This window comes from Apteryx mantelli, chromosome 1 (assembly GCF_036417845.1).
Source record: "Apteryx mantelli isolate bAptMan1 chromosome 1, bAptMan1.hap1, whole genome shotgun sequence".
NCBI lineage: Eukaryota > Metazoa > Chordata > Aves > Apterygiformes > Apterygidae > Apteryx > Apteryx mantelli.
The window spans coordinates 58,053,297-58,080,998 of record NC_089978.1 but is presented as its reverse complement, the minus strand read 5'-3'; the positions used below and the strand labels follow the sequence as shown (position 1 = coordinate 58,080,998).

At 36.5% G+C, this 27,702-nt stretch overlaps 1 protein-coding gene and 1 non-coding gene across 3 annotated transcripts in view; one reads left to right on the top strand and one right to left on the bottom strand.

Moving 5' to 3' along the window:
* GPC6 (glypican 6) overlaps nt 1-27,702 on the bottom strand; it is a 769,191-nt gene that overhangs the window by 205,832 nt on the left and 535,657 nt on the right. The gene's annotated exons all lie outside the window — the stretch shown is intronic.
* LOC136991182 (U2 spliceosomal RNA) lies at nt 3,491-3,679 on the top strand. The gene has a single exon (XR_010883226.1). It is a non-coding gene; the product is annotated as a U2 spliceosomal RNA (small nuclear RNA).

Sequence of the window (27,702 nt, the reverse complement as noted above, 5' to 3'; positions counted from 1 at the left end):
CTTATTACTATCTCGAGGTGCCATAAAGCGAGTGACTAGGCCATACATAAATATCTTCATGTCTGTGCTTACGGTGAAGCAAGATGAATCTATCTTTTCCTTCCAACTAGAAAAGCAGAAGGATACTACTGAGCAATGATGTGTAGTTGCCTTGCAGAACAGTCAGGAGAAGAGCTGAGTTGAAAGAGGCATTAAGAAAGGATAGTGAAGAAAAAGTGCCAGTCCAGGCTGTGCATAATCAAGGTTGTGTGCTCACTGGGAGGAAAAACAAAGACAGTGCAGAGAAGTAGGTCAAATATTACCCAGATAACAATCAGAAATAGAGGAGAAGGTCCTTCAGAATCTGGAAACCAAACTCCCAGTTAAGCAAGAGAGAAGTTTCTGAGAAAGAGTTGAGAAAAACAGAAAAAAGAGAATAGCTGACACAGCAGGAGGTAATGATCAAATCAAGCAGTTAGACATGCTGTGCAGCAGTCTCTGGAAAAGAAAATGACCTGAAGAATGGACAGTCAGCCCTAATTACAACATCCAAGGAACCTGACATGCAGAATGCATACCTCAGAGTAAAGTCTTGCTGACTGCCTATCTATGTTTAACAGGGCAAAACAGAAAAGCACCTGAGATGCAAATCAGTTTCCTCAAACACAGAGAAAGCAGCGAATTCATTCTGATCACTCATAAGTACTCACAAGTACCAAAGCGAAGTCTGTTTTGACTTACAAAAGACATGCAGCTCAGAATGGTATGGTGGGCTGTGGGCTGTTTTGGGTTGCTGGGTGACAGCAAGAACACGCTAGCACTGGCCCTGCTGAAAAACAAATAAATGAAGAAACTGTTGGCAGTCTTTGTCAGTGACAAGTTATGCAATGATTCAGTGTGACAAGCGACAACAGAGTGACCCTACAGGTTCCAGCTCCATGCTGCTCTAAGAGACACGGAAGGAGTTCTGATGGAAAAAGGCACTTTAAAGTTTATAGTAAGGTGATTGCTGTCTGAAGTTTGCTGACCATGGCAATCTCCCAGACACAGCAAATAAGAATATGCAGTTCCTTACTGATGCCTTCCACAGGACTGATGAATTGTTTGGGCTGCATAACAGTAGGCACTAAAGGATAGGGACTGTGTGGACTAAGACTAAAAGGATGATACTCTACTAGAGAGAGTAATGTAACTGTAGAGATAGTGAAGTAGGCAACTCCAAAGTAGATTGCTTTGACTACTTGATAAGCTTCATCATATCCCCACAATGAATGTGGTTCAAAAAGGGTAAAATGGCAATTTGGCATTTGGAATTTGGCAATTGGAAAAACAGTTTGGAAAAACAAAGGAATCTGCATAGAAAGAAAACAATTTTTCCAGATGCCTGTATTCTTGGTCTTTCTGCATGAACTTTGGAAGGCCAAATCACAAAAAAATGCTGTGTTTTGAAATGAAACATTAAATCTGATTGTTAGCCGTAAGCTGACCACACTTTGTCAGAACAAGATGGGAGCAAAAATATAGTCATCACTTCAGCAATGACTGCAAAGCTTACTTTAAAGATTGGCTATTTGCTCCAGCCCGGTAGAAAACAAGATGTTGGTCATCTAGGACACAACAGAATATAATGCTAAAGACTTTGCTTCTGTTTCTGCTGTATTTAATGATATGAATGAAGCACAAGATGGAACACAATAGACAGGACAGCAAAACGAATCCTACGTGGATCATATGTAAGTATCGAGATCAAAGATGAATGTCTTAAACTATTTTGCTGACTTCTAAAATACAGAAGGGTATCAGAGTTTTAATGTATCCTCAGTAAGGATCTAGGCAGATACATTGCTAGTTTCTAATACTCAAGTGTAGACAATTCATTATGACACATAATGTCTGAGTAATATATTCAGGGTAGTATGCAAACAGAGAGATGACTTATAAATAGCTCACCATCTATTTATAGGATCCATAAATGCCCACTCCATTACGTGGGCCCAAATCATGTGGGGTCACCTTACAGCTCCATGTTAAAATTTCCTCTTTTATGGTCTTTGAAATCCTCTTGTTAAACTTTCACAAAGCTACTTGTAAATATAAATACTATATATAAAATATTTAACAGATGCTCAAGTGCACCTTGGGATGATGGCTATGGTCTGGAATGACCTGTTTATGGGAAGTGTGCCCACGTTTCTGCTGAGCATTGCACTTGCAGCTGTTGGAACTGCATAGTAGAAAGCAAATTTGCATCTTCTCCCCATCACATTTTTTAGTAAATTCCCACCTGATAACTCCTTCCCTATGGATACAAAATTTAGCAACAGAAAGGTCCTCAGAAGTGTCTGCTTGTCCTACTTCCAAGTGACTATAAAAGTTGTACAAAGGGGATTAACTGAAGAATAGTTTAGGGGAATGAATGTCTCTACAATAAGAACACAGGGATACTTCTCAGTATTTTGTCCATGATTTGTCTACTAAAGAAAAAAACATGGTCCAGAGTATTAGCATGAATGAGTATCTATCTATCTATCTATCTATCAATATATGAACTCAAATATATAATTTTCCTGAGAATGTTTTGTTGGATTTTAGCAAAAATGTAGTCCTGTGTTAAAGATTCAAATTTCTCCCTCTTTCACATTCATGTGCACATAAACATATAAAAACTAAACTCGTGTGAATATAGTAAAATTATATGCAGTCTTGTGCCTTGATAGTTAACAAAGGGGTGAACTGCACTAGCAAAATATCTTTATTATACCTAGCATTAAAAATTATAGCTCAGATATTATCATTTTTAGAAAACATTATAATGGAAAGTAAGGACATTGTAGCAATGGTTTGAAATAAGCAAGTACCCATTGAGGGAAAACTCTTTGAGTTTAAATTGGTTATTTGTTCACAGTTGCAGAAAACAGATCAAAACCTACACTACAAAAATATATCTGACAATCAGATTTCCCTTTTCCTTTTATATAGAGATAGACTAAGGTGAAATTTAATATTAAATCTCAATTTAATCTACCATGAAGTTTAGGTTGATGAGCAAAATGGAAGTAGAAACTACAACTTGTATGAAAACATTCCTTTAATATTTTGCTCCTCATAAATTCTCAGCAGGTAAGCTGTTCTTTAAATTTTGTGTCTTTATCCAAAATTGAGCAAGAAAATATATTCTGTGTTAGACTGACTAGGCAACAGATTTATAAATGGCAACAGATTTATAAATGTGAAAATTAAGAGTAGAAATTGAACTGTGAAAAAATATAGCCTGAAATTATTTTCTTTTGCTCAGACATTTTGCCATCATCATTTTAAAGATAATCATTTCTATTATCACTACAGACTACTGTAATTTCCTTGATTTACAGTTCCCACTTTGTCAAGAACAGAAATCACTCATTTACGTGTTATGGCTTAGATCTGTCAACAGCCCTTCAAAACACTGATTCTGTATCCTCACCAGGACGGAAGCGCTCTGCAGTATAGGCTGGAGCCCCTGTCCCAGATGCACACTTCCCAACCTTTGCCTAAGATCAAGTGCATCGTCTGTTCTTACTGATTAACATCTGATACATCCTCAGCTTGAAGATTTTATATTAAATGGATTTGGTGTGCTGGGGGAAGGAGTAACAGCTTTCTCCATCCACTCCATGCATCAACCTGATATTACAGTGCTTACAGGAACCATGGCCACATGATGGCTGCATGCCAGGATGTGATATCTGCACGTGTAACCACCCAGTGTGGTCTGGTTTCTTTTAGACGGCGTCTGCATTCACCGTGCTCCCACAGATCTTCTGGTGCAGGCAAGCAAAGACCACAGCTCCATATGCCCCACCGAGCATATGCACTTCACAGGGCTGACACAGCCACTGGAGCTTCACTCCTCACGGGGAACTCCTGACACCTTAGGTCAGGGATACAGAGAGTATGGGGAAGGCTGTGGTAGTCAACTGTGGTAGCCAGATGGGTCCTTGCCCCTGCTGGTGTCACTTTTCCTAACAGACTTTCACACTCCAAAGTAAATTAGAACAGATTTAACTAAGCTGAGGACTGAACCAGCCCTGCTGCACCCACAATCAAATCAGGGCAGGGATTTTTGCAGATCTTCCCCAATATGTCAAATTCTCCTTTGACACAGTGAAAGATGTTCTATAGCCTGTTAAATAAAATGTCAGTCCTTGCTAGATGGCAAATCCCCCATTCTTGTTGAATGAGAAAGGAGTGCACAAACTGGACTGGATAAGAATTTGGCCCTATATCTCTAAGTGGCAAATGACTGAATGTACAGCCAGCTAACTCAGAAAATCCAGTAAAATTAAAATGCAGCACTGTATAATGGCTAAATAGCAGTAAATTTATATTTAAGTTACTTCATTGTCATTTGTCTTTATCTGATTAAGCCACTTGATTTATAAAACATGCTGGAATACAATTTATATAAAGCAGTATAATCTACCTAGTGGTCTGGGTTCCAGAACCACAAGGATAAACATACTTAAACCATAAAGGCACTCTCAATGCCAGGTATTTATTTATAAAGCCTGCTGAAAGATGTCTCATCATTACCATCTCCATTATGGATAAACTGTCAGCTACACTACCACCACCTCATTCCAAACCTTTTAAAGTTAAAGCAAGTCTCAGTGATGTCCAACACATAAAGGTATTTCACAAGTCAGGAGAGATTTCCTCACCAGGAATATCATTCACCTTCAACGAAGAAGACAATGGGTATATCACTGTAACGTTAGCAGTACTGTAAACCTTTGAGAGGGAGGCTAAATTTTCCTGTAGGTACAAAAAAATACCACAAACACGATAGTCTCCTCTGTCGTTATAGGCAGACACTGGAACAGAGTCTGAATCTGACAACTTTAGGCCAGGTAGCACAAACCATTGTAAGAAAGCACAATTTCACTGTGTCAGTCCAGGTGGCAAAGAGTATCTTGTTTCTGACTGTATTTCTAGAAAAAAAACATACCAGTAGAACATGAGCTCTTGCAGACCAATGCCTTACAAAGCTGCTGAAAAACTTCTAACAAAGGAGGGGAGATGGTAACTTTTTTTCTTTCTTAAATAACAAAGTAGTGAATAGAAGAGATGCTGCACCAACAACTACCAAGGTTCAAATTCTTATTCACATTGACGAGTGCAGTGAGGTTCAAAGCTCTGCAAGGTCTCTTGAACATTATTTCCTGAATTTAAAAGATTGTTTCCCGAAGCATAAGAAAGAGTAAATTTTGTTATGCCTACCTGACTTTCAGAATCTCTACATTTAAACATACATCTCTAAACATATGTTTAAATATACATCTCTACTTTAAACATAACAGCCCATTAAAGCTAACAGTGACTGGATTCTGTAGCATGGGTATCTCTGCCCTAGGGAGCAGACTGGGATAACCTGCTGATTTCACATGTCAGTAAAATGCCATTTGATGGATGGCCTAAAAATTAATAATTGAGGTCAATTTCAACCGGGTACATGCAGTTTGTTTCTGTCTCATTAAAAGACAGTTTTCCGATTCACAGGAAAAAGATATAGTTTTCACTGTCATTGCTTATTTTAGGTCTAATTTCACCACCACTACTGAGTACCAGAGTCCACTGTCCCACCAAACTGCACGATGAACAGTTCACAGACTAACAGAACAAAATAAGCCAAGATTTGTCAAAAGTTTTGTCTGATGGACACTGTTCCACCATCTCTGCGACCTTAAAAAAGTGAAATTAAAAAAGAAATAGCTAAAGGAAAATAGAAGTGAATGCAACAGTTTTTGAGCTTACAAAACAATACTTGTACTGCGAAGTTTTCCATACTAGCAAAGCTTCCAGAATAAAGAGGTCAGTTAAGGAATAGCTGCCATCAGTTGATAGGCTAAGCTTTCCTTCAGACTCCTTCCAGCAGCTTTTAAATTACTTCTGGCTTGCAACTAGTCCCTAGGAAACCTTTCCCTCATTTCATCCACTTGCTCTTTTCAGTATCCCTCCTTGCCTTTGTTGAGTGGTTCCCTTCTTTCTGTTCCCCCAGCCCTTGAAGCCTTTTGCCCTGAGCCTGCTCAGATGCTTTTGGGCAGCCTCTGCCCTTTCACACATGGACTTGGAATAGAGCAGCTAGAACAAAGCAAACAGGCAACTTCCTACCCTCTTGCTCCATTTTTGAAGGAACACAACACACAATGCCCAGTAAAATGTCACAAACAGAAGATGCATTGTCTGCCACAGAAATTTACACCGGGCTCATTACGGGATCAGTGCTTGGGTCACAAAAATAACATGAAATTGTTGAGCCCTTGATGCATCTTTCATAAGTGATGTGGTCTGAGTAGTGGTTCTGTTGGGTCTATATATCTACTGGCCATACCCCGCTGTGGGTAATAGCCCTCTGTTTCACAGCAGGTGAACCGGCTGTCTGCAGCCTGTTCCTTACCACTAGCTTTGAGCTGTAGATGTGGGGTTAATCTCACCTAAGTTTAGAAATCTACAACATAGACATCTACATCTGATTTAGTTATTTGGAATACTTTTATAGATCATGGAGAGAAACAAATAAGGTACAATCAATCTTAGGTTTAAGTAGATATATTACTTACATCAGATTTTAGTTAGAATAGTCAAGAAGTTATTATAAAACACACAAAAATATTTTTTCCCTTATAAAAGGTTGGAGTTGTTTTAGTGTCAATATACTGAGAAAAGGACACTGTATATATTTGCCCTCACTTTTCTTGTATTATTCTCTGCTGTCTCTGACAGTGGGTTCTTGACTATCTTCATACTTCAAAAATATATTTCCCCCAAACTTTGTTCCATTTCTCCATGTGTAACATCTAGGTTTTCAAGGAGAACAGAATTTGTAGCAATGAAGATGGCAGTTTCTTTTTCCTTTTCTTTTTTTTATATAGGAAGGCCAGTTTTTAGTAATAAGACTAGGAAACATAAAGTGGCCCAGATCTACACTTTGCTATGTGCCAAAATACCAGAGCTGATCCTTCAGTTCCTCTGTACATTAGCTATAACTTCATGTATAAAACCTGCAGACAGGTCTGGCACATATTATTTCAATAGTGAAGCACAAAATAATGCTGCAGAAATACTTTCTTGTGCAAAATGACTCCTAGAGAGGGGTTCCTACCCAGCTACCCCCGGCAGCCTTTTGCAATCCATGTTCCCATTTCCTGTAGTAGCCACCCAGCTTCTGACTGACTGCATGAACATGCTTATGAAATGGTGAGATCAGTGATGTTGCTGCTGCTAGAGATTAGGGGGAAAAAAAGAACCATTTGGCACTGATTTTGATAAGGAATAGCTATATATATATATATATATATATATATATATATACACATACACACCTTAACAAAGAAAAACATATTGAGCCAAGACCAAGATCATGAAGCACAGAAAGCAGTTCAAAAGAAATAAATAATACAAACCTACAATTGTAAAGGGCACTGAAAGACAACCTGAACCAGAAATAATTTCGCTATATCTGGATTTCTTTTTTCAGAGGAAAAGCACTAACAAAACGCTTTATATATTATCTCTTCTTTTTAAATATACATATTCCATCTCTAGTAGTTGAAAATTGTTATCAAATTGTAATACTATTATACTTACAAACATAGGTATACAAGAAATTTCTTTAATTATCCATTTTTAACATAATGATCTTACTATATTATCATTTAATGGCTAATTACATGGTTCTAAACTAGCAAGCAAAACCCTTACGCACTGCATTTTATTTGTTTATTTTTGAATGTCTGATTAGGAAATGGCTACTAGACATTGCTATTGTTAGAATTACAGGAAGCAATCACATTACTTACTCATCTAACACTGACTTTTTATGTCCCTGTCCTATGAAAAGTATTTAAATGAGAACAACATTTGCATGAGAAGAGTATCTATACCAAAAGTTTGGTCCACACCATGGACTAAGTTATACTTGGCTATCCCTGTCTGAGTCCAGTATATTGTCTTGCAGAAAGCTGTTGTCTGTTTCAAGCACTACATTTATTATCTTTGGCATTTTGTGAATTATATGGTTTCATAAGTACAGTGGGACAGGAGGATGTAGAGATTAAAGTCTGGAGATTGGTTTCACTCATGCGTCTTATGCAAAATCAAAAGGTTCATTCTTCTGCCTTTATTTAGTTTAATTATAACCAAAATTTCTCATTAACTTTTTATAAAATTTCAGTTTCACTGAATTGTGATTTTTCCCTCAATAAGATTATTATTTATTTAATATTCATATCCTGAGTAAGACTGGGTTTGCACTTTACTATGTGCTACAAAAGCAAAGAATTAGATACTTCCATGTTCTGAAGGAACAAAAATAATCCTGCATTTAAAATGGGAGTTCTGCCCATTTTTACATATTATTTTTCAGACAATAAAATTATAATGACAACCAGCTGCATTTTCTTCATTTTTGAGCCTTCAAAATCTGTGTCATTTGACAAAATGTGGGGATTGGTCCACAAGACAACACTAACTTGTCCTCTCAAATTAAATACGAATAGTGACCTGAATTAATGATTTCTTTTATTAGTCTTAACTCTGTCAAATAAATCTGATTCAGAATGAGGAGAATCAAGGATGCAAAAGGGAAACAATATAATTTTGAGTATTCAGTGAAAGAAGGTTTGATGTGAAAGATGCTTAGAACTGAACATTCCTGATAGATTTCTATTGCAACACTCTTATTGTTATACCTGTAGTCCCAGTTGTTATTTGTTTTAGTATGAACAGTAACTTTAGAATTCTAAGACCTCAGATTTTTAGAGACAGCGGAAACAATTTTTTTTTTCAAACAACTCAAAAGGAGCTGGAAAACCATTCAAACATTGATTTGTTTGAATCAAATTTAGAGAAATTTTGATCTGAAAATCTTCACAGAGATTTCAAGGCATGTTTCCTACATTCAGAGTTATTTGAGATCACAGACTATTCTGAATGGAAGGATGAAAACATATTTGCTTACTTTCTTTTTGTGAGAAAATGACAGCATGTGAAGTACAACAAATGAAATTTTTCTTGAGTGCTTATTCTCGCTTTCTATTCACTTATGAACTCAAAAGAAAAGTGAAGATAGAGCCGCAGACATCAAATCCAAGTGCAGTCTATTCTGGGAACCATTTATAGTGTAAGTAAAAGTCTAATTAAATAATGACTTCATTTCAGCAGGATCCCATGATAAGAATCAATAGTGAGCCAACTGATCTTGCATTAATTTGCCCTTACATCGTCACTAAATCTTGTCACAGTCACACTTTCTTGACACCCTGAATTAACCTTGACTAACCTTAGCTTTAAAATGGAAGCCTGGAAAGTCTTTTCAGTCGTTAAAACTTTTTTTTTTCTCTCCCAAAGATTTCAATGTCTGTTCTCTGAAATAAATTGTATTCAGGAGAATTCACACATACAAACCATCATCTTCAATTCTAAAAGGTGTAATGATCCTTCTCTAAAGAGGGTTTTCCACAACATAATGAAAATTGTTATATGTTTAACTTATCTGAGACTTTGCTGAAAAGCAATTTCCTTTTCCTTTAAGCCTTGCATATTCCTTGGAAGTAAATGCTATATTTTGATCTCAATCATAAATACAAAAACATGTTAGAAAAAACAACACACAAAGATAGAAATACAACAAATCAAACATGACTAAAACGTTACAAAAATATCTGTAAGTTTTGGGGCCTGCTGTTGTTGTATATCTTTTTTATCATGTGTAAAGAACCTCCTGATCTTCTGGAAGCTGGTGACCTAAGCCTGCAATGCATTTTTATTTTTCCTGGATTGTATTTGCTAGCTGAGACTTTGTATTCCTACAAACAGAAAAGGTTTCCTGTTCCTTACATGTCTTTACAGATTTTCTAAAAAATGAATTGCTTCAGAAAATCTTGAAGATACTATTTTACAGCTTTAAAACTGCAGGAATGCAAACATAAAACAGTTCTCTGACCAGACTGATAAACTGGGATTTATGGAGAAACAGCATTTTAACTTCAGGGTTGGTTAAAGAAATGAGAATCCACAATGAATCTTTACTGTTCTGGAAATATAAAACATGCTCTTTCAAACCTGTCTGAAGATTTTGTATTATGCAATTTCCTTCCTGGTGATACTTCATTAAGTTGCACAGAAAACTCATTATCTTGCCTCTCCAAAAAAGTCAGTACAATAACTGGATCTTTTTATTAAAAGAATCAGTTGCAGATTCTTTTACTTTCCTGGAGGCTTAGAAACATCCTGGCCTTGGGAGTTCAGTGCACCCTTACCTTCATGTCAGCCTGAGGCCCATGGAGGGCCTGTTCTTTAAATAACAGTCCACTTTGTTCCTGGTGCCAGACCTGTCTGGGTTGCTTTTGGCAATGTGCTGTATTGTTTTCCACCCTTGGCTGGCCCTTTACCTAAAGGGTCCCTGAGTTTTCAGAGCAGGAAGAGCCCCCGAAGTTCAGTGAGCGCTCATTAGACTGTAAAGATTGCATAAACAGAGCAGAGATAAAGGAAGATTTTAGCAGCTTGCTAGGGTTTGCTGTTTCATATTCCTGTATTTATAGGACAAGTAACATGGAAGCATACTCCAGTTGATGTAATTTTTTCACATCATAATAGGCATGGTGAGGAACTCAGTTAAAAGAAGTGAAAAGAAGCGTAATGTCTAGTGCACTTAGGCTTTTATGAGCTTTTTCTTAACAATTTTATTTCGTAATATATTGTGCTACTGTTTCAGGCAGTTTGGAAATACAAATTCACTTAAGGAATAGCACTGACTAAGAACATTGAGAGCCCAGCGGTATTCAGAGGTATTTCTAATAATGCTTAGCCATGAACACCCCAATATGCACTGCCATGATAATATCTAAACACCTGCAGTACCACACACAAGCCAAAGTCATATTAACTGTAAAACTCAAATTACTATTTCATTTTGTGGAGTTTCCTAATATTCATTGTTTCTTCCATTTTCTAAACGTAAATGAGTTGCAAAACTAAGGAAATAGGACCCCAGCTGGCCAGGATCTACTGAATACTCCAAATGAGAGGGTTCTAGGGGCACAAAGACAAGTTTTGAAAGCCTGTGTATCATCCAACATAATTTACACTTTTGATGGGATCTTTCTTCTAATTTGTGGTAGTATAGTCCTTGTTAACCATCTGTTTTCCTTTCCTCTATTCAATGACACCAGACATAAGAGGAGAGAACTGCTCAGACAGAAGCCAGGGCAAATTACACAACATTCTTCATCCTACATGTGTTTTTAGAAAAGTCACTGGCACACAGATCTGCACTTATTTCTGTCTTATATTTTATGCATACAGATTAATGCCTGATTCTGTACGGCCAAAGAAAAGATTTATCCTTGTTACTTAACTGGACAAGGCTTCCATAAAATTCAGCCCTATGAGTTTTAATAAAAGCATGACGGTTTGTAGTAAGGCTTAATCCACTCTACAGTATTATTTAATATCCATATACAAAACTGAAAGCTGTTGCAAGAGTTTGAGCTGTCACGTCAGCATTACATGTACTTTCTCCATTTCCTTAACGCTAAACATAAAAGGACTATTTTCCAGCACTCTCAGTACTTAGCTGACATTGGCTCCTTGTATTAGCCCTGAGAGGGCAACTAAATAAAGCAAATAACACTGAGATAATGTTCATAAGATAGGGCCTGCCATTTCATCATCACAGCAATCAGGGCATGCAGTAGTACGAAGGAGAATCAAAACAGTCCCAAGAACAAAATATATTTATCTCCAGTGATGTGTGACCAGAAGATAATGGCACATTGTATTCCTTTCTCTTTTTATGACACCTTCCTATTATAATGCTAAGGAGGATACAAACAGGGAGGTCTATTTGTACACAGAATCAGCTGACAGTTAAAGAAAAACCGTTCCACGTTCCATACTGGCAAACTTACTACCTTTCTTTCCAGAAGCTAATGAGACAAAGCTAATATCTGCTTGTCTTTCATCCCATAATACACTTATTACAAAACTGCTATTCAAATTACAGTCACATCTTATTAGACAGCAGATGGTCTTATCTAAATTGGTCAGTTAATTCAAGTTCATGATTTCTTATTAATAAAGTCACAACAATGAATCAAGTCTTCCTAGAATTTTTCATGAAGCCAGCCATATCTTGCAGTTACTGACTGCTATTCAATAAGAGGCAAAAAACTTATGGGAGGGCCATTTGTGTAAAATGTGTTACTGCAGTTCCTTATGAATCATTATTATTTTCTCATGTAAGTGCGTTTCTACTACCACTGATAGGTACCAGAGTCTATTATTCCATAGTGATGCATATTCTAACTCTGTGAAAAGTGGATGAATATATTAGAAAAATCTGTGCACCTTACATAACATTCAACTTTAATTTTATCAAACAGATTTTTTTTCCCAAATGAGACTTCATGTCAAACAGAGCTTTTCTAAACATATATTAATTCTTCTGTTAGGAAATTTCAGCTCTATAAGAATAGATTAATTAGGTGGGGAAAAACATCAAATAGTTACCCTACCTAATCCTTTTATGGGTGAGAAGTATTAGATTCCCAAGTAACAATGTCTTCTAAGCCAATAAACTAACAGTTATACTATGTACACCAAAGGTCACATCTTATACCCATCCCTGATAGAACAGAAACCATTATAACAAACGAGGACACAGTTTTCTGAAGATATCCACAATGTGGGTAGTATTTGCATGCTACCGGTGTAACATGAAGTCCCCATACTCACAGAAGATAAAAAAACACCAGAAGCAAGAAACAGTTTCTAGGACTGAAATCCTGGCGATATGAATGCAACATAAAAACACCACCCGGCCTCAAGGGCCAATCTGCCACCTTCAGTGGAAAATTGACCTAAGCTATTAAATAGGCCACTACAGAAAAAAGTGTTCTGAAAGCAAATAACCAAAGGAGAAGTCTCTTATGAGTCAAAAGTAGTTCCTAACATACCCTCAGTACTGGACAAAACAGTCCTATTGTTTCTTAAGGGCACGAAGATGTCTGTTCTCACATATGTTCTAACAACCTCTCCTTTTTTGTTTGTACTGATTGCTACTTTTGGTTCATATCTTGACTTTTTTGCTTTAGATTTCAGAAATAAAGATGTCATATGTAGGAAAAGAAAAGGAATTTTGAACCCACATGGCACAATTCTTTATTTATAATGGACTATGTGGATGACACCTCATAAAGAAGATAAAAAGGCACATCTCTTTGTTGAAGTGAAATACACTTATATTTCAAAGCTCAGAAAAAGGATTTGCAAATTTTAAGCTTTGTCTGTAGAGTGCTACTGTATATATTTAGTTGATCTCATTTAACAGGCTCGATCTCTGAATTCTCTGGCACAATAACAGTTTCCCTCCAGAGTTATTTAATTTAAATTTGTTTTTCCTTATACTTCATGCCAAATTTTGTGGGTTTTTTATTATCATTTGTAAAATGATGAGCACAAGGTGGGCGTTAAGAGAAACAGATGATATATTACAAGCTATCCATGAAATTACAACCCCTAATTTATGTAAAAATTCAGCTAGATGTGTGGGCCAAGTTTTTTTTAAAAAAAGAAACTGCATCAAAGTTGAGTCTTTGGGTAATTTCAGAACTACCAAACACCTAACAAGTCCAATCAACTTGCATGGTACAGGCTGTCTGCTCATTAAAATTAAGAATCTAATTTGGAGTTTAGACTCTATCTTGAGGTTTCTATTAGAAAAAAAAAAAAGAACTAACTAGATAAAAATAATTTGGTTGTACATTTTCCAGTAGCAATGCAAGCCACTTTTATCTATTGAAAAAGAAATTTAATACTTTCTGAGAATTTTAAAATAGGACTATTTTTAGAGGAGCAAGACAGCTACAACAAAGAATAATAAAAGAAAACAACTCTAGACAGCTGGTAAAACATTCAGTAGAAGTATTGCATAAAGTTAGAGAAAGAGGAAGAGCACTTCAGTCTGACTACTTCTGTTTTATGCTGTAAGTGTACCATGTCCTGTACAATGGACAAATACCACTTTAACAGTCAAACACTTTGAAGGGTTTTATGTTTTTACAATGCAATGCACTGCAATATAATAGAAGATACTTCAATGCACAGAGACAAAATGTTTTTGAGAGTGATATGACAATTTGTGATGGCATGAATGATATTTCATGATAATTCCCTCAAAAAGGAGACAAAAAAAGCATCAAAAGAAGTAATTGCATATACAGGATGTGTGTGATCAATGAAATAATGGAACAAGAAGTAAAAGACACTTTGCAGAGAATTGAACTGTTACATAGTTGTAGCAGTGGAGAAGTCTGGCTGCAGTGTGTGCACGAGACTAACACATTTAGCTTTTTTTGTCTAGAATCTCTTTCATCTGTCTTTGTCCATATTAAAGAACCTTTTCCTCTTGTCCATCCCAGTCCAACACAAGGAAGATCTCCATGAAAAGTCCTCTTCCGGGCTAGTAGCAGAACTGAAACCTTTTAGTGCTCATTAGGCAAGTATTTCCTTGTTGTGACCAGGCCTTGTCTTCACATCTCTCTTACATATATATGGAGTTTTTCTGAGGGTGGATGAGGAAGGGGAAATTAGTGCTTATCATGTTTTAAGGTAGCAGTAGGCCCATGGGGCAGTGGAAAATGGGTTAGGAAATAAGCAAACGTGTTTAGAACTTGCCTTAAATAATGGACAGAGTTTTTATTTTTTAAACAACTTGTCCAAAAGTATAAAAATGTTTTCCTGGGCATGGACAACAAATTCGTTAGAAATAGCAGTCTTCTTCATATCTGGAATCCATCCTCTGGTGCCCTAACATCTCCTGCCTTATCTATGTTCGCCTTGTCTCTTTACTTTTCTTACATTTTTGTTCCTAATATTTGTGGAATTTACTTCTTCTTGAGAATGACTCATCCAATTAAACCATTTAATCAATTTTATTAACTTCAAAAAACTCATTTTTGAATAGGTAATTGTCTTCTATTAATGTAATTTTCATAAACTGAAATTCCCCTGCATTCCACAGGAAAGATCTATGGTAACTTATTCAACACACACTCCAGTGTTATTAAAAGTTGGAGAAAAAAATCAGGATGATTGATCCATGGCAATAACTGTCTTTCCTAAAACTGAAACAACTTTTTCTCAAAAGTTTGGTATTTTCATGTTCTTATGAGGATATAGGCCAAAAAGCAATTAATCTTCAAATACATGTTTATTGCTTTACAAAAGTCTACTTTATATGTCTTATGGTGATCAAAATAATGTTAAAACAATAAACAAAAAGCCTCTGCCACCATTTCTTACTCCATTCTTCTACCTTGAAGTTTTACAACATTATGGCCCTTCCTCTTAAAATGAGGATTATGGATTAAAGATGAAACAATTGAATGAAACGAGGATTACTAAACTAATCAAAAATAAGGCAGTAATGTGAAAAGGATGTGGAAAGAATTCTGTCTTTTTAAGTGTTACAAAATAGTGGTATTTCTTAACCACAAAATAGGAGAAGCAGCTTGCCAAAATTCCCCAAAGATTGACCATTTAAAAGACTAATCAAGTGACCAATCTCCTCTTTTTCTCATGCGTATTTGATTTAAAAGAAACAAATAAAATCTTCTCACAAGCAGTCCTGATGTCTTGGGTTTGGACAAAGAAATAAAAACTATTTCATTTTCAGTCTCCAAGCTGAAGGCAGATTCATAATGGCTATATTATGGCCACAATCTTGCAACGTATTCTTTCCATGCAGAGTTCACCGCAGGATCTTGGCTTCTATTCATACCATCTGATGGCTGTTTGGTGGCCAGCACAAGACAAGGAGACGAGTCAGAGAGCTTAGCCCATCACACCACCACCACCATCGTGTTTTGCATTAACTGGTGTTCTTGCTGGCAAGCTAAACTGCAAAGCCACAAAGTGGAGACTGAACCAGCCTGTAACCCATGCCAATCTGCAAGAACAGTATGAAGAAACTTGCCCTGTTGCTTCCATTCTCTGGCAAGACAGAGCATTTCACTCTCTGTGGTATTAATACGGAGCTATGCATAAGGACGTCATTCCCTAAATATGTATAAAAGCTTTGATGAAATTATATTGGTTGTTCTTGACTGTAAATGGAAACAAGCACTAGGTACATTCCATTCTCAGGGAAGAGTTATGTTGCACTGCGAAGAAAATATAACTGACACTAAGTAATTCTGAAGGGTTTTGCCGTTCTGTCCAGAAGACAGACTGATGAGTTCTCTTTCACAGCAGGAATGTAAGTCTGAATTGCACTGCATGAAATTACACTTGCCTAAGCTTATCGGAGAAACTACTTGAAAATGACTTACAACTCAATTTGTTGGAAAAAAAAAGCAAAGAATTCTGGGATGGTGAAATGAATCTCTCCTGCTTTGGACCTTGTGCATAGTTTTGACAAAATCTGTAAAATAAAATAAAAGGAACTAAAGATTAACCTTTCCAATAAAGTAGAAATTATATTGATAGATAGTTGTTTTATACTACAGTCTGGCCAAATTATAACTTACTGAATATGTTTGGTATATTCTATTAAAAATCTATATTTTTGCATAAAAACTCTTAAAGACAAAAAAAACCTTGGATCATCTAGTTCATATCCTTCAGAATCTAGAATTTTCCTTTTGAGTGCAAATCCCTTCCATCCTTCCCCCTCTCCCTCAGAAAAGTTTTCATTATCAGGTTTGAAGGCTAGTGCAAAGCCAGATATGAAGGTTAAATTAATGGGAAGAGTACATTTTCCTTTTCTGAATTATATTTTTCTGTCTGTTTATTATGTTCTTTAGACAATTATGAATTATTTGCTCTTCTTTCCACCTGAAATTTACCTCTACATGTTAGATGTTTCTGTCTAACATGGCTAGTTAGCTCATGCCTATTTGTTTGCTTGTCTTTTAAAAATATTACTTTTTAAGTTTCTGTTATTCATTAAGTAACTCTAATTTCAATGTATAACCTGGGAATTATATTTCTGTGCTTCCTTTGGATATGTGAGTCTTCATTTTCCTTAGGTACCTTTAGAAAAGGAATTTTTTCTCCAAGCTTTCAATGTCTCTTTTCCCTGTTACTTCTCAGCCTTTGTCGCAGGCTTTGATCTCTACAAATTTCACTAACAAAATGTTAACTCCATTTCTGAGATAATTTAGAAAAACGCTTATGTAATAACAGAATTGGCTATAGTATTATAATGGTCTCTTCTGGTCTAGCCACTCCTCCCCTCTACCAAGGCTTGTTGGGAGAGGCCCAGCTAGTGCTTATTAGTGCACACACTGGAGCCACAGATGCCAGGGAATACAGAGGGAAACAGCTCTGTGATGTTTTGATGGCAAGAAAAATGACTGAATAATAATAATAATAATAATAATATATGGACATATAATTAAGGTAACCTGTTTTATCAGTCAAGGTCTTTGTCATGTCTAGTCAAGCTGACACATCTTAGAAAGACAAGAAAAATTGGCCTGTGCCCCTGCACAATCAATTATATACATTTGGGTGAAAAATAATATATTTCTTCTCTGCAGTGAAAAGAAACAAATGATGATTTCACAGAGAATTGTCAAATCAAAAGTCTTCTTTAAAATAGTACCAAGTAAAATGAATTTAAATAACAAATCCTTAAGGTTGAGGGAAAAAAGGAAGCTTTATTATTATCAAGTTATACTATGGGTTGCACTGTCTTTGACTTTCTGTTTTTGACACAGAAGCCAAGACCTTTTGTTCACGCATGCAATGCTTTTGCAGGCTGATACATTATCACTGCCCCATATGAATAGTTCCCTGATACAAACATGACCTAGTGCTCCAAAGCTGAGATCTCCTGAAAGCAAAACATTCATTGCTTCCTTAAGGATCATCATGAACTGTGCAAACTGAATCTGATTTAAGATAGATGGGCATATTTCATTGCTCTAATCCAACATGCGCTGTACCACCTGAAAATGCAAGCTGCTGTACATGTCTCAGAGGGTCAAGGGAACCTATACCTTGTTCTTTGACAAAGCAAATGAGAGCAGGAAAAATAATATCAGAGCAGCTATTCATGGCAACATCACCTGCTTTTGTCCTAATTTTAGTAAACTGTCAATTAAAACAATGCAAAATAACATTTAGATGTTAATCCTAATTAGTAGCAGAGCAACTGAAAGGCAACCTCTTGTGATAAAGTTCAATGCCGTCAATGTTTTGTTCACTTCTTCTAAGTTTCAGAAGCTTATTGACAGTACTACAGCCTGGGGAATATTACCTGTCATCTTTAAGAAAACATTTTCTCATCTTATTTGTGCTATTTTAACCACAGAAGCAGTGAAATTCACTACTACACCACTTCTGGAAGGCTGAAATACGTTCACTTAGGAACAGGAGCCTTGATGCTGTAGAATATGAACTTTGTTCATGCGTTACGGCCTTAAGAATTACTTTTAAAAAGTTTGCTGTATTAATCAGGCTTGCCTTTCCCAAGCACAAGCAGGTTAATGAGGAATTTGATGTAATATTAAACTCAAGTATCTTCAGGGCAAATTTCTATGAATGTGAACATCTTCAAAAAATGAGAATAGTTTCTAAATTATTTACTTCTACAAAGAACAACTATTTCCATGGTTATTTTGACTTTGACAAATCTAACTTGTCTTTTAGGCCATTCCAAATCAGAATGCAATCAGATCAAATTTCTATCGATCCACCAAAATGAATCACCTACTTACACAACTTCGACTGCAAGTCTATTGTGGAAAGAAGTAAAAGCAATGAATTTCTATACTTAATGAAGTCTAAATGACAATGAAGGAAAAGCCGAATAGGCTTCAATCAGGAATAGTAATCCTAAGAGGGCCACCTGACAATTACATTTAATATGCTAACGCTGTTACAGTACATGAAATTTTCTATTCTGCTCATAAAGCTCTTGTTAAGAGTAATTAAATGTTAAGACATTCAGCCCTGTAAAGAAAAGAGATATAGTGAAATTATTATCACTAGAATCAGCAGAAGACTTTTTTTAATTAGTATTTGAATAGCAAAAGATTGAATTCACACTACCCAGGGACAACAAGGCTGATCAGATCTCTGTTAAATTACATCCAATCACACCTTCATCACTGGAACTGCAAACATTTGTGTAAACCACTGGTTTTGCTGCTCAACAGATGACAGTAGTTGATAGTAATCCTTGCCTCAGTGTGTCTTATACCAAATGGCAGTGACCCAAATTGTTAGTTTTTGATGTCTGTGGTTCAATCAGTCCTGTTGGCTATCAGGCAGTCTCCTACATGGAAGCTCACTTGGGGTTAAAACTGCGGTAGGTTGCAAGCGCTGAGGAAAAGCTGCTTTGAGCAGCAGAGAATGAAACCCACCCTAGAGGGTGTGTTGCCACTGCTGTTATGGGTGGATCTGCATGAGATATGGGAGATTACTGTCCTTGGTCATATGGCCCTGGCTCTTTTTTTCAAACTGTAACAATTTACGGTTTTTAGTCCTGGAGGCCTCAAGTTATTTAACAAAATGGTAGGTATCACATTCACACAGACAGTTCTCCAGTTCCATAAAGAATATTTTGATAATATCTTAAAGATTTTTTTCTCTTTTGAAATAGTGAAGTAGGCTCTATATCAATAGCAAACACTGGAATTACACAGCATGGCTTCCAGTAAAGAATAATCGGTTTCAGTCAATAAAATTAATTAAGATTGCCACAGCCTCTTTAGGATCATAATTCTGCTTTTAATACTTGCTCATAGATTTCCACAGAAAATTCATTTACAATAATTTTTTTTTTTGCATAGATAAATGTGTATGTTCTAATTTAGACATATAAAGAAAAATGAGGCCCACTTATTACTTAAACTATGTATAAACTGAAGAGTAAATTAATTCAAATTAATATTAAATGAGATCCTAAATCAAAACTGGTATGATGAGACCATAACTAGGATTAATCAGCCATACAGCACATCAGCAATCATTGTTCCTTAGCATCTTGGCCCCAGGTTTCATAGCATCTACCATCACATAGAAATACTGGGCAAATCTTTGAAGCAAAACATCAAGAAGTTAAGAAGGCAAAATGCTAAATGAAAATGTAAATATTTCAGTTTGCAACGTATCAGCTCAAAAGCTCATATTTTCAAAATCTGGTGATAGCAAAAGATTTTGTCAAGCAATGGCAACTTGTCAATGTCAAGGCATAGTTTCACATGTAAAAAGAAGAGTGAAATAGCATGGGAAATCTGCCCCAAATTATCTGTATCTAAGGTAATTATTCTTTATATTTTAATGTTCTAATGCTTGGACAAAGTGACATGAAGTGTCCTTCTATTTTCTGTGGATGGACAACAGGAAGCTTTGGCCCACCACCACTAAAATGGGTCCGCTCCTTGCTTCCAACATGGTAATAGAATGGTTATACTTGGGAGAAGAGAAAAATTGATGTATCCTGGCAAAGTCTTTGTGAATCAGTAGCCAAACTTCATTGAACTCAAGCCTCTGAACAAACATGGAACCAGTGTGGGTGACTGCCATCAAGATATAGTCTCTTGATCTCATTATGGTCAGTAATAATAATCAAGGTCTCATGGAATAAAAATGCCACTGAATGCCAATGACCTATTTACCCTAGAACTCCTTTAATTTTAATTTCAAAGAGAGCTGAAACAGCATTTGGGCAATGATGGGAGAATTCACCCCCCTCTTCTCATCTCTTTACATTTTAACACGGACAAAAACCTATGGTTGCTGTAACTACTGTACGGCTTGTAACCAGAAATGAAAATGAGGTGAGTGAAATGCTTGCCAAGTTGTTTCCAATCAACACTCTTTTAATAATTTCTATATTCGTTTTGCTCAGCTGTTTGCCAAGAAGGCTCTAATGTCCTCCATCTGCAGCTATGCCAGGTATTAGACAATGACTTAGCCACCTTGTGTACATAAGCACAAGCTTGGCTAAATCTCAAACTTGAGATAGTGTAGTATGTCATATACTATTGTTTTCAAAGTTAGTTTGCAGAGCAGCTGAACATATTAAGTCTCGTATAATGCATTTCAATCAATATTTTATTTCCAGTTGGGAGAGATTCTGTGAGACAGGATCAGGAAGCATTAAAATAGCACTTTTAGGTCACTTGACTAGGAGTTGCAGAGCAAACTGTGAAATTTGTCTTCTTTTAGAGCTTGAATTAAAATATGACCATTTAAATCAACAACAGTGATTAATAAAGAAAAGGCCCCACAGACTCATAACATGAAATGCTTTCTTTCCCAGCCTTACCAAATACTTTATAGTACTAGTCCCACCTATAGAAAACTAACTGTCAACATTTCAACCATTGTAGACCTTGCTTCTGAAAAGACAGAAAAATGAGAAATGGGATTATGTACAAGTTCTAGAGTGAGCTTTCCACGAGGTTATTTTAAGATCCAGAAGCAAAATCCATCGAATCAGAAGACTAATTCATCAAGACTGACAAAGAAAATCTTGCCTTGCATACTTCTATATCTTCCCATTTTCCTTGGGCAATAAGGCCTGCTCACTCTTCTACCCATGGAAAATCCAAGTAATACAGGTATTTTCTAAAAGCAAGGAATCTGAGAAAGGAAGGAATACAAATTATACTGCTGATTCTGGATAACTAAAGGTCTCCATATCTATAAAAAAATATGGTCTATGCAAAGTTAGCAGACTTTAAAGCACATATCATTTGTCATGCTTGGTCCCTCCCTGTTGTTACAATAATGCTACTGATAAGGTGAAAGATTCCTGGAATGATTTTGTGGGAAAACCAGCAAGTGAGTGCTTATGTCCCTGCCTTCCAGTCTAGGATGAAATATACTTACATTTTATACAAAACACAGTAATTTACAGGCTGTTAAACTTGTTTTAAAAGAAATTATTTCCTTTGGCTCCTCAAGTCACATATTTACCAACACAGGGAACTCACTTTCCTGGTACTTCTGGATCAAGTATTTTGACTACGTGCCAGTTCTAACACTAACATAATTTTCTTTTAAGTGAAGATGAATGGAGGTAGGACAGAAGGGGAACTAAAATTTTCTCTTTTAAGTGAATCCAAGCTGCTATACATCTGGGAACAATGCTGATTTCATTCTATCTTGCCCCTATGTTCTTTCACTTTATGGTTTACTGTGAGTTAGCCTCTTTTTCCATTTCTATGGTGACTCCGTCTGGGCATTCACTTTAGACCAAACAGATTCATATCACAAGAAAACCCTGCAGCAAAAAAGTAGGGTTTTTTTTTCATCAATTATCTCACAATCTACAAGCAAGTGAATGAGACTAATTTTCTCTCCACCTTCTCATTTTTGTGTTAGTTTTTCTTAGTATTACAGCAATATAATATAATAACAAACTTCTGACACATCTGACGCACGAACAACTGGCACGTGGTTATAACACAACAGCTACCCCAGAAGAGCTATGACAGTATCCATACATAAAGGTATTTCTGGCCCCAGTATATAATATAAAAAATCAAGTCATGTTTTCTTTCTTTTTTTTTTTATTTCCCAAAACCCAGGGGACTGGGAAATACAAAGTAAAACTTCAGTCAGATTGATCAACATTTTGATGTCCTTGGAAAATCCAACTGATGTTTGAAAATGAATTTAAAAAACCCTGAAGCTTCTATACCCCATAACTTAAAATTTATACAGAAGTTCTCCAAATATCTGAGAGATTTCTTAAATAGGTTTTGTTAAAAATAAATAAGTAGTTTAAAATAAACAGTGTGAAATGTGAAAAAATCGTCAAACTCAGAAATTAGACTAATGTAATAGTGAGGGATCAGAGAAAGATATAACTTTCACATTTATGAATATAATTTCTCATAGACTGACTACATAGCACAACATTCCTAACAATTTTCATTTTTTGAAGAACTAATTTGAAATTATTAATGTATCTTCCATTCACTTAAATCACCCACTGATGACTTAGCTTCATCCAGCCTAAATTGCATTTAAGTCTTTGTGTCCAGTGTTTCTTGACGGTTAGACCTGGAGACAGCAAATAATGAACAAACACAGGGTCTTATACACAGCTGAGATATATGATATCAAAGATAATGAATCTAGGTGCACAATGCCCATTATTAACAATAAAATGCATAGCTGAAACATTTATGTTTTAAAATTTAACTTTATGGGGTAAGAAATTATTGATCTTCCAAGTCACAGGCATTAAGCTAAGAATTCATGGAGAAGTTATTTACAATACCAGAGAGAGTCTCTGCCTTGCCATAACATCTGGTCTTATTTTAAAATAATAACCTTACAATCTACATTGCCTTTTTTCCTCAGTTTTAATGTACGTGGGTTCATTTAGTTACTGACACACAAAATGCACTCTGTTGCACTGTACATCTTTTTGAAAAAATCTAAAAGAACTTTTTCTTTGATTCAGTCTTTGACCATTAATACAACACGTTTTTGCTCTTAACATCTCTATCACTGGATCCAGCAACACTTCCAGCTTCCAAAGAAACCTGGGCATGGAGGTTGGAAAGGGGCTTTCCCACACATCTTCAGTCTGCATGCCTGGGATCAAGGTCTCCGGAGCACATTATCCTGGCACATCCCAAGGGACGGCTCCAGACAGAGCCTTACAGCGTATATTGTAACCTAAGCCCAGCCAGGGCTGGGCTGGGCTGCTGGCACAAAATTGCCCGTGCTCTTTAACTGTTTACACGGTTGCTGTGTGGAAAGCATGGCTGTGGCTTGTATCACCTACTGCTTTACCAGAAAATACCTGAGCACTGTCTGAGGGACAAACTCATTCCAACAGGTACCTTTGCTAAGGCCAGCCTGTTTTGGGGTGGAAGAGAGTTTAGCCCTTATGGCCTGAGTCATCTCATGCCACCACCGTCTTTGGGCTAGGCAACAGCCGCTGAACCTCTTTCCTGGTATATATGTCATTTACCCGATACCTTTGTTGAGCATCTGAGAAGACATGCTGATAAATTAATAGGAAAAGTGAATGATTTAAGCACTTTGTAAAAAAAAAGAAAAAGAAAAAAGACTGAACCATCTTGCATCTTGTAGCATCTGATAAAAGACAAATCTTTTATAACATGCAGTCAAATGGCCTCCTGTTCAGGTTCCCTAACCCTTGACATTATAAACATATCTCTGGCTTTTAAAAAACCTCAGAGCAGTCTCTAGCAGACTTTCATCATTTGTAGAAAATATCTGAAATTGGGAATGGATTAGAAAAAAAATTCTGGCTATCCTTGGGAAAATATGTTCAGATTTGACTGAGTTCCAAACAGGGAAATGTTATAATTTGTGCTATACTCAGTACAGCTTGCTAAACTATTAGGGATAGAAACTCTGAGCGTGCCATCTGAATGAAATATGCTCAGTCCCATTGAGACTTCTGTTACCATACATGTGTAAGATACATATAACACATAAACTTTATTACAACAAAAGTTGGAGTGCTTCAGTCAAATTTCTCTGCTGTATTATGATGATGATTAATCTGTAATGTTCTTTCATCATATATTGAAGCTCTATGAAAATTTAACAGATGTGTTTGAAAATTGCCTTAAAACTTACTCACAGATCACATATTATTTTGAGACAAATAGATGGATACATGCCAATCTTTACAGACCAATAGAATCTATCTTTTTTTTTTTTTCAGGGATAGAGAAGAATCTATTCCTAGTACATAGCTAATATAAGATCCTTATATTAATAATGGATAAGTAATTTGCTGACTTGCTATGTGTATTGGTGCTCATGCACAAGTATATGTTTTGGATCACACCTCTTTCCTTCCAAACCAACAAACAATACCCCTTACACATGTCACTATGGGAGAGTGACGAAGCCATTATACACATATTTTTCAGGACTTTGAAAAGGCCCCAGATTTTTTGGTATTCAAGTGAGTTTGAGAAAAAAATACAATCAATCAGTTTTGACAGTTTCAATTCTGAGCCAGATTCTGTTATCCTGGTTTTGTGTGGAATGGTGCCTTTTTCAGCAAGTGGTGCAATTGATTTTGATGGTATGAGTTGCCAAATAAGAAACTATCCAGACCAAATAGGATATCAGGAGTCACCTTCCAGAATTGAAAATGAAAAATATGATGGCTACTATACATTTCACATACCTTGAAATACATCATTAAGGGATTTTTTTTACATAAATGCTCTTGTTTACAGCTGAATTGATCTTTTTGTATGAGGAGCCTTTTTGTCAATGTATTGTTTTTTTCTTCTGAGTAATTTCAGTTAGGATGTATGAAATGACTTTCCAAACAGCTATAATAGGAAAAAGGGGGGGAAAAAACCTTTTACTTCTGAAATACGGATACACTCAAGAAGTACTTCATATGAATTAGTGTTTAAAATGTTGACCTTTGCTAGTAAAGTCCCTAAAATGTTTATTTCCTTCCCATGTCTTCCAGCATACAGAGGAATTGCTATTAATGGTGTTATTATCAAAAGCAACATCTCTGTAAGGTGGCATCAGAGTGTGAACCAATTAGTACGATGAGGTGCTGTGGAAGTTAAAAACTAAATGTGGCAATAACCATCTGGGCAGACAAAATTTTCTTTTTACCTGCGGGTCCTTGAACACAGCAAAAAAAATATGGCACAGAGAACTCGGCTTGTTCAGCGCATTTCTAATAAAAATCTAGGTGACACAGATAAGCTATGATAGGTGTCACAGAAAAAAGTGTAATGACCTTTCACATCTGGATGCCTCCCTTCTAATTAGGAATGAATAAGACATAACAAGGTCAGGTGACACTGTCTAATGGAGCATATTACTTGTATATGGATGAGGCATTTTGACAAAAAACTTTCAAAGCATTTTTACCAATTATCCTAGCTAAGTTAGTGTGTCCCTTTAAAAGAGCTTCCAGATGTGAAAGGTCAGAAATTTTATCTTAGAGTATGTGTTTTTTCCCCAATACTTTCTTATATTTATATTAATTTCAAATTAAAAATAAATTTGTCCCCATACTTTGTTCCTCCATAGTCCTTTTGAAACGTCATTTTCAAAACCAACTGCTTTCATCATTCCAAAAGCAGGCACGTGCTTTCACCAGTCACAACAACAAAAGGCAAGGTCCTGGCTCCCTTACCTTGAGTCTAATTTGATGTGCAGTCAGTTCTACTGAAATCATGTTCACCTACCATCAAGTAGTTTTCTTTCTCAGTTCATAACCTCCCAAGACATTAGGAGAAAAACGAGGGCTTTCCTAGACCCTTACAGGTCCCCAGAAGGGTGTGGCCCCAGCAAGAAAAGCAAATACTGAAGCACTGCACCCCGAGGTTGAGGGGGTTTGTTTGACCTTCTGGGCCACTCTCAAGCACAGAAGAGGAAAATGGCTTCTTCTCAAAACCTGACACCCATTGAGAGCTTTAGTGGGGACCTGCTGTTCATACTGGACTTAGAGATATCCAGCTGGTTGGTATGGTCCTGAGGCTATGTTTTGCACTTACGCATTCCTCGCATGAAATTCCCAGTAACGAGCAGGCTGTGGAGCCTCTGTGAGCTCCAGGTAGCAAGAGAGCATCCCCCCATGGTGGGCCTTGTAGGGGTCTACCTTACACGGGTGGCAAAGAGTGGCAGCTCCAAGCACCGGTGGGTGATTGCCAGCAGTGTCTGCTTCTACACATGGCACGTACCCTTTTCCAGGATTTCAGGGCCATATCATGTTCTGCTTACTGTTTGTCCTCACGGGGAAATACAAGTGCTACTAGGGGGTTGCCGCATGAGCTATTTCCTCTGATTTGGTATCGTCTGAAGGTTTCCAGATTTTATGGCTCTATTGTGCTGAGAGGTTTATGGGCAGCTTTTAGTCACTTTTTGCTGTGAAGTGTTTAAAAAAAAAAAAAAAAGCAAAGAGATGGAAATCTGGTGCTCTGAATAACCCAGCAGTTTGTCTTACAGGTCACTCAAACAAGGTCATTATTGACTGAGAATAATCATTCTAGCCCTTTCTGGGCACAAGTAGAATAAAACAAACCTTAAGTTTGGCATACTCAAGTCTACTCGACTTCCCAGTAAGACTAATTTCCTCATATGCTTTTGAATTACTACTTCCTTCTTTCTATTTTTAGAGAAAGGAACAAGGATATTTTTATTATATTTTAAAATCAAACAGAAGCCAGCTTAATACAGAACTGAAAAGTAAACAGGTATTTTGATGGTGAAAGAAATAATAGAACAGGAGAGGAGAGATACAATGCATGATGAAATTTGCATCATGCTTAGGAGAGCACGCAGACCATTGCAAAGGTTCATGGTGTTTAGTGAGGTCAATCTAGAGGGATATATAAAGAATTGTTCACTTGATCTTTACTGGATCTAAAACTCATAACTGGTTATAACCAGACTAAGCTTCCTCATGGAGAGAGGAATTTAGTAACTGTCTTTAAAGCAATTTAATTTTAGTTCTTCACAGATATGTCTTTATGAACAGTGTATTTCAAATGGCTGCATCTTTTCCTATGACTTGTTAATCCATAGAACTTGCAATTCTACTTTTCTTAGCGTATGCTGATTGCTTGAAGTAAATAATGAAGAATATAATAGAGACTCTCGTGCTAGCAGATAATTTAACTAACTCTGGAACCTGCAGCAGTGCAGCATTACCATCTAAACTAAATAGCCTTTTGGAAGGTACTGTAC